General features: G+C 36.2%; 1 long non-coding RNA gene across 1 annotated transcript; it reads right to left on the reverse strand.

Annotated features, from left to right (window-relative positions):
* Window positions 1-3,728: 3,728 nt before the first annotated feature.
* On the reverse strand, window positions 3,729-8,284 carry LOC143265148 (uncharacterized). Its single transcript, XR_013039335.1, has 3 exons — window positions 6,195-8,284; window positions 5,609-6,095; window positions 3,729-4,174 (listed from the first exon to the last, which is right to left on the reverse strand). It is a non-coding gene; the product is annotated as an uncharacterized LOC143265148 (long non-coding RNA).
* Between the last annotated feature and the right edge of the window lie 353 nt (window positions 8,285-8,637).

The following is an 8,637-nucleotide window of genomic DNA, read 5'->3' on the forward strand; positions in this document are numbered from 1 at the left end:
TAAAAATTATAAACTTGTGCAGCCCATATCTTGTCAATGTTATAAAAGTAGCGATGATGTGTTTGGAACAAAATTGTCTTTATTACTCATTTAGTACATTTTTTTCTAAAATGATTCTTCTTCAGACTCTATTATAAGCCTACCCTCGAAAATGATTAAAAATACGTAAGTACATATTATGCGCATATAAAAGTAAATTATTCTAAATTCTGCATTTTACAAAATAGAATTTGTACACAATTTTCCTTCACAATATCATGAATACAATAATTGTAATAAATCTGAACCAGGAACCATTTTAAAGTCCAAAAAAATATTGCAAAATATTTAAGTGAAATTGCTACACCGAATATAGCGTGTTCCTCTCGTAAAATCGCGTTAAGCTCAAGAAAGGTCAGAGAACCCTTCAAGACGATCGCCAGTATTCAAGTTTCTTAAAGTTTTACGATCACTCGTGTGTCTCGAGTGTGTTTTATACCGCACAGATCCGAGTGCGGCCAAAGGGAGAAACGCAACTGGGCCAGCCATGACACCGAGACGTCCGAAACGATAAAACAGCCGCCGCTTCGTTCCTTCTTTCAGCTATTTATCCGCTCTCACGGGTATAATTAATATCATTATTGTGATGTCAACCGAAGGAAACGGTACGAGCACGTCGAGTGTGTGTTACACGAGTAGTATATATGGCGGCTAGACAAGCTACCGGGATATGCTAAATACGATCAAACAACGTTGTTTTATGCTAAGTGACCCCTGTCACGTCGAGAAAGACAATGCCGGCTGTCTGCTATCCGCGAAATGCATCGGATGTGTACTTGAGGGTAGGAACCTTTGCTTCTACCTTTCTCTTTTTCTCTTGTTCCCTTGTAACACCCTTGCATATTTTATCAATTACTACATTTTATATTAGTCACATTGTGAACTTGTATTAGTATATTAGTTTACTTTTAGTTAGGTGTTAGCTTCTTTCATATGTTCATTTTCATTTGTAAGGAATGTCAAATGCACTTGCTCACTGAGCAATAATTTTAATTCTTTGAACAGTTGATGAGAACCATACCGCTTGGAGGTTATGTTAGCTAAACATAGAATATGTGGATACGTGTACGTATCTTAGAAAATGTGGATTACAATGGCCTATTTGATCTTGTAAAACCTTATGATTGTGCTCAAACATTTCAGTACGATTCACATGAATTCAGCATTACAAAATATCAAGGCAAAAAAGTATGGAGACATAGTATAACGAAATTGAGATAATTCTAATTCATCAAACCAGATCAGACAAAAGCTTGAAATATCTCACGAATTTTCTCAACATTGGACGTAATACATTTTGTAATGAATAAGAAAATGAATACTAAAATAATAGTACAAATTTGAAAATTTAATGTCGCTTAAAAAACAAGGTAAATCTTGCAAAGATCAGTATCCATCAAAGTTAAGCACAATACAGGAAGTGTTTCCAAATGCTGCACGGAACATGACCCGTACATCGAGACACGAACGAGACCATGTCTACAGAATCGATCTTCGTAATCCTTGGTTCGTGAAAAGGAAGTGCACCGTTGCAGTTGGAAAGTTGCATCTGCTTGGACGAGCACCGCGTGACAAAACAATAGAGCTGACATTTCTTTTCGAGTGCTCGAACGAATGCAGTAAGAAAAAAGTGCGCGACAGGCCGTGGATATAATGATACGAAGATCTCTGTCCCGTGATAATATATCGATAGGTGTTCGTGGCTAACGAGGTACCTGGATCATGGGTCGAGCGTGCCAATCGATTTGACACGCACTCGAGATCTCAGGGCGCCGAATAATCGCCTCTCATCTTCGCCGACGACGTCTTAACGAGACGACAAAGAGGATCGTGCTGCGGAAGCGTCTTCGAAACTGTAACCCATTTTCCTGAACACTCCTAATTCCTTTTTAGTCGAATCGAACCACAATGAGGCGATCCTTCGATTCTGTGGCGATTTATCATGTCGTAACGAGACACTCTTCGAGGTTCGTAGTTGCAAGACCTTCTTGGGCTTCATGGGAGAATTTTCTTATTTTTGTTTAACGACTGCGTCAGGTTCATTACGATCAAATATACATATCTATTTTTGGTTTTAGAGTGTAGTGAAATTAAACTGGAAGATTCTTACATCTCCACACTTTGGATTCTACAAATTCTCAATTTTTCGAATTGTCTAACCTCAAAATTCCTAAGTAGCAAAATTGATAAATTCCTAAATTTCCAAATCTCCAAATTTTCACTTATCTGAATTTCTAAAACCCCAAGTTCCCACATTCCCAAATTCCTAAATTTCCAAATTTTCAAATCCCCAAATTCTCACTTGTTTGAATTCCTAAAGCCCAAAATTTCCACATCCCCAAATTCCTAAATTTCCAAATTTCAAGATCCTAAATTTTCATATCCCCAAATTCCTAAATTTTCAAAATTCTAGATCCCTAAATTTCCACATCCCCAAATTTCTAATTATCGAAATTTCTAAACTCCCAAATTTCCAAATCCCCAAATTCTCACTTGTCTGAATTTCCAAAACCCCAAATTTCCACATCCCCAAATTCCTAAATTTCCAAATCTTCAAATTCTCACTTGTTGAAATTTCTAAAGCCCTAAATTTCCACATCCCCAAATTCCTAATTATCAAAAGTTCTAAACTCCCAAATTTCCACATCCCGAAATTCCTAACCTCCCAAATGTCTAAATCCCCAAACTCCCCAACCAGCAACTTTCCAAAGTCCCAAATCCCGTTCTCATCGCTCCACATTTCGATTTCATTTTCCATTACCCTTGAACGATTTCAAGTTCACCTTTGAACCTTGCCAATGCCGCTTAAGCCTCGTTCGGTCCGAGTGTTAAATGGAAGACATTAAGGGACACGGTGGACAGGGTTAACAGCAACGCGATAAATTACTATAGCTACACTTGACAATACTACGAGCAGCGAGTGATTCATTGCTTGTTCTTGACAATGGTGGTTACTTTAACGATGCAACAAATTCTCGATGCACAATTAATGCCCTGTCTCTTCCCTTTTCCTTGTTTCACTGTTCGATTCGAGTTCACCACGTTTTCCACCGGCGCGAATTCTATTATGAACCTTAATGATATTCCGAGAGATCTCCCGCCGGATTAGGAATAGAAAACGCGTGTGTTTTCTCCGTGAGAGTTTTCCACGGTACCGTGAACTTCAATTTACGGAGATTAGAAACTGCTTCGCGGAACAACGCTAATAGACCAGCCACTCAAGATTGGTCGCGAAATTTTTCAGTCAAGAGGTTACACAGGAAGTTGCAGTTTGCTCTGATCGTTTCATACCTTGTGCAAATTGGGATCTCAAGGATTTTAAATATGTGGAGTCACGGGATCATCTTGCATATTATTTCATTTTTATAACAATATATTAATTAGTAGATATTCATTTAATATTTTTTAGTTATTTGTACATTAAATATCCTTTCATAGTTTCTTCTAAACAATTTTCAGTTATTTTGTGCAAATAAATTCATTTACTATCCTTTCGTTCCATAGAATTGATAAACCACTAAAGATTCTTCACATATGTCTTCATATGTCTTCATATATGAAGACTTGTTCACATATTAATTATATATATTAATTAAATATTGCAATGATGCTCAACATAAATAGTAACTAAAAAATATAGTGCATAAGATTTTTGCTGATCTTATTTTTATTTTAATAATTCCGTTTTTATTCCACCCTTTAAGGGTGAAAATAACACAAGTTGCTGCAAGTCTCAAAAATAAAAAATGTAGAATATTAATCTTTTATTGTGTCTAGAACTTTGTATTAATTTTATCATACATGTGAACTAAACAAAGACAATCGAGGACTTTGATACAGTGTTTTTTTTTTGTCTTTTCGAACACGGTTCGATTCCGATTTAAAAAATCGTGGCACGTCGAGCTCCTTGTATTCTAAAGCAGTGGCCGTCTGAATTTCTGACTCGTTCGGTCATAAATTCTCGACAGACAACAGGCGCAAGTTTGTTCGCAGGGTGAATTATGAATTCCACTCCCTGGCAGGACCCCTTTATTCTTCGATCTCCTTTGAGGAATCGTCGAAAGTCCTTTCGTTCGTATTGTAGCCGGCAAGGCTGTTACATTCTTTCCTTCTTCTTCGTCTTTTTAATTTGACCCTGTAAATTCCGGTTAGATAGAGTCCTTCGGGATTCGCAAAAATACGAGTGAAGGTGAGAAATTGGTAGCCATTATTTTCTTAAATTAAGTTTAAGTCGCTTTCTTAAAATACTTCGGTTTCTTAGTTTAACTTGTTTTGTTCTTTTAAGATTGAATCAGTATTTTATTCTCTTCGTTTAAATCCTTGCTTTGTTGTACTAATTTAAAGATAAATTGTCTTGTTCCGTTAATTTAAGATTAAATCGTCGTTTTCTTAAATTTGGAATTAATATAGCATTCAGTCTTTGAATTTTTGTGGACATCAATTAACCTATAAGCTACTTGTAATTTCTTCCAGAAAATGTGATATGAAAGAATATTTCTGTCTCTGAAATATTTGATCAAATCTTATTATGATATTAAATGTGAAAAGTTAATATTAGACCTTAAAATCTCCAAAAAGAATTTTTATGTCGAATGCTTGTTTTCTGACAATAAGGTAAATATTAAAAGACACCTTTTTGATACCAATCATTAAGATAACCCCAATATCAGTGAATATTAAAAGAGTTTTAAAAAACTCCACGATTTCCAAATATAGTTATGGAGTATAAAGAATGTATAAAACATACGATAAAATTAGGTCATTGAAAGACGCATGCTATTTCAGATCAGTAAATATGAGATCAAGAATGTAGTTACGAATCTGTTACTCTTATCTCGAGTACATATCATTATTTCTTACATCAGAGATAAAAAGCAATGCAATGAAACTCCGTTTTTCTTTCCTCACGATACGTAATGCAACGATCTTCTGACGTTTGATGATTTACACTGCTACGTTGCTGACAGTTTGTAAGCAGAACTTTGATAAACGAAGGGAATAGAAATAACAGCTAGATCTGGGTCCAGATTCGTCTAGATTATTATTAGACTAATGTTTATCGCATTCCATCTCTGGGTCCCTATTTAGGGCGTGCCCGAAATGCATGTGTTGCATTTTGACGATACATTGATTTTTATTTGTCAACTTTTGTAGGGAAGAGAGATTTATTCATTTTAATACGCGATTTTAAATTTGATAATTTTAACTCTTGATAAGTTTTTAATTTTGATAATTTTAGTACTTGATAGATTTTTGAATCGGACAATTTTAATACTTGACAGGTTTTTAATTTTGACAATTTTAATATTAGACAGGTTTTCAATTTTGACAATTTTAATATTTGACAAGTTTTTAAATTTGACAATTGCAGCACTTGACAAATTTCTAAATTTCACAATTTTAACTCTTGGCAAATTTATAAATTTAACTACTTTAACATTCGACAAATTTAATTTACTAATTTTATCACATTAGACAAATTTCTAAATTTGACAATTTAGCACTCGACAAGTTTTTAAACTTGCCACCATTTTAAATTAAATTATATATTTCTAAAGTACATAGCTACCGAAAAACCTCAGTTGTTCTGCAAATACAGTGGAGATTAAAATATTCTGCTTCCAAATAAGGGACTGTGCTGCCCAGAATTTGATTTGCAAAAAAATGAACCGTGAAAAAGTATCCTAGTTGAAGGAAATTACGAGGGTTTGCTTTCTCCTATTTGGATATCCAGTGTCTACTCAGAGGGGTTCCATTTGAAACCAAATATTTGAAGAGGCACGTTCCAAGGGTAAGGCATCTATTTCTACACGCATAATCCATGGAACGTTGGCATCTTTTCCTGAAAAAGCAAGTGAGAGTTCCTTTCGATTTCGGTACTCTCACGGTATTTATCTCTTAGCTATTTTAAAACTTGTTATAGAAAAATGATACATGACAACGAAACCTACTCACTTCGCTTTTGATCTATGCACTTTGCATTTCTTCTATTATTTTAATACGATGCGTTGGGTTTATATTTTGTTCCAAACAAAGCGAACAAAGTAGAAAATTTTCTGATAAGAGAAATGTAGACGAATATCAGAGGATATACAAATCTGAAGATACATCTAAAGATATATCTGAAAATATAATACATCTGAAGAATTACATACCATAATTTCATCCAGTTCACCAATTCCGTTTACCAATTTCGTTTCTATGAAAGAAAAAATTCGTTGCTATAAAATTGAAACTGTTGATCAGCAGTCAACGTCATTTCCAGGACAAACACTGCTTTATGCACTCAACAGCGTGCAATGTGAGGAATACGAGACGAGTTTCTCGCGCCAGGAAAAGGACCCTATATATTTAATCCATTGGACGTTTTACAGCTTCTCGGTACTGTGTTTACGACCGAGCAATACCTCCTTCGTTTTATCATATGTATAATGATCCCTCTCGATGTGTAAAGATCCGCTTTCCAACCCTCGAGTTCGTGACCTCAAGGATCAACCCTCGACTAACCACCACGTGTGCGTTTCACAATGGCCCCTTTGTAAAAGTCTTTACTAGTTAACTTTATGAACGACTAATTGTGAACTCCTTTCAACAGCTCCGAACAATTGCCTACGGTATTTGAGAACTGCGATTTATTCTCTGTTGAAATTTCATCGACCAAAACTCATTAAAACAATTGACGCAAGTGAAACGTTAACTGAATTGCTTTCAAAGGTAAAACATGTTACATGTTTCAAAGTTTCACGAGGTGAATATGTTACCGTGAAAGACCGAAATCTGGAGAATGTTGACTTTTACCGGTGAATGTCAACATTCACATAGTCGCTTGGTGTATGTCCGAAATATTTGCTAAATACCCTTATTTCCGACCTACACCGGTAAATGTCGACATTCACCATGCACTAATGGTGAATGTTGAACATGTCGGAGATTTATATTTTCTTCTCCGTAATTCAGTCACTATAAAACGTCACAAAAGGGTGACGTAACTTTTTCGCCTCTTTTTCTAAGAGGAGTGACCAAGAACTTAAAACACAGTACATTCTAAGCGTACGTGTTCTTCCTCCGTGGCCTATTCTGGCGTAAGTTTCATATTGTATACTGAACAATTCTTCATTGGTAACATAATACTGTATATTCGTTTCCCCTGATTTTAATGGTACAATTAATTTCCTTTCATCATTAATTTTTAAAACGTCAAAACGTTTTAATCGTCTGTAATCCAAAGGAGTGTTACACTTAGTTTTAGCAGAAATCACTTCAGAAAGTATTTTAGAGTACTTTTCTTGATAAAAATAAAAACAATTGTCTTCTCGTTTACTCGTAATTAATGCATTTAACTTTTCAGGAAAAAGATCACGATTTACTGCAGAATCCATTCAGTATGAATTATGGTATTGGAAAAAAAAATTAAGAAAACGTTGCTCGCATCATCAAAGTTTGCATAAGATTGACAAAGCTGACTGACTCCCAGCAGAACACAGGATTTGGCGGGACAGAGCCAGTCGCTTCTTTGTCGGCTCCTCTCTTTTGGACCTTCACCAGAGCATATCTCTGTGATTGTCGACATTCACCGGTGAAAGTCGACATTCTTCAATTTCGGTCTTTCACGGTAACAAATACATATTTTGTAGTAGAGATGAAAGTTAAAGTTGGAGTTAGGGGGAAAATTCGAACTTTTGGGATTAACTTATTGTGTGGAATGTAATAATATATTCTTGAAACGTGATCCTCATCCTTGGTCCTTCGGAATAGGTTTTCCTAAATATTATATCAGCTGTTTGACAGAATAGGGTGAGTAAATATCCGAAACTCGAAATGAAGCATTTTTAATGGAAATATCAGAAAAATGGGCGTTGCTTTTCTGACAGAAATTTCCTCAACATCTACAAATATAAACCCGATATAATCTGAACACAATCTGAAGACATTGTACATGTATTAACTTTAACCTTCTACAGAATTTTATGTCTAAAAAATTCTCATAATCAACATAGTCTACTATTCTCCTTTTATTTCAAATAATCCAAGGTCAGATGCTTCATACCAAAACTCCCATTCCTTAAATGTCCCATCATAAAAAATATCTCCATCATAGAATCGCTTTTGAATCACCGATTTATTCCACAGTCGCGACAGGAGCCAAAGAACAGATGAAACAGTTCTCGAACAGTCCCTAACCGAGCGGCGATTTATCGCGATTGCCAGTCCACTTTTCAACGAGCTTTATTAATTCCAGGCCACGAAACAATAGGACGAAATCACGTGGAGCCACGGCGACAGACAGACGGACGGTCGAACAATGCTAGGATCGGCGAACGTGGCAGCACGACACTTTGTCACGCAGAAATTGTGCACGCGCGTTCACGAAGAGGCATACACACGATGGCGCCGTTTCGAAGAGGGATGCCCCGCCGCTGTTTCTCGATGTGCGTCGTGCCGGAAATAATTTATCGGCCGCCCCGTCAATAAATAATTCGTACGCCAGGACGGTCGGTCGTCTTAAGAAGCGCTAGGGTGTGACTCGCTGACGCACCGCCGCGAACACCCGACAACAAAACGATATTAAAATGCACGCCGATGCCTCGACCCAGGGAC

This window comes from Megachile rotundata, chromosome 9 (assembly GCF_050947335.1).
Source record: "Megachile rotundata isolate GNS110a chromosome 9, iyMegRotu1, whole genome shotgun sequence".
Lineage (NCBI taxonomy): Eukaryota > Metazoa > Arthropoda > Insecta > Hymenoptera > Megachilidae > Megachile > Megachile rotundata.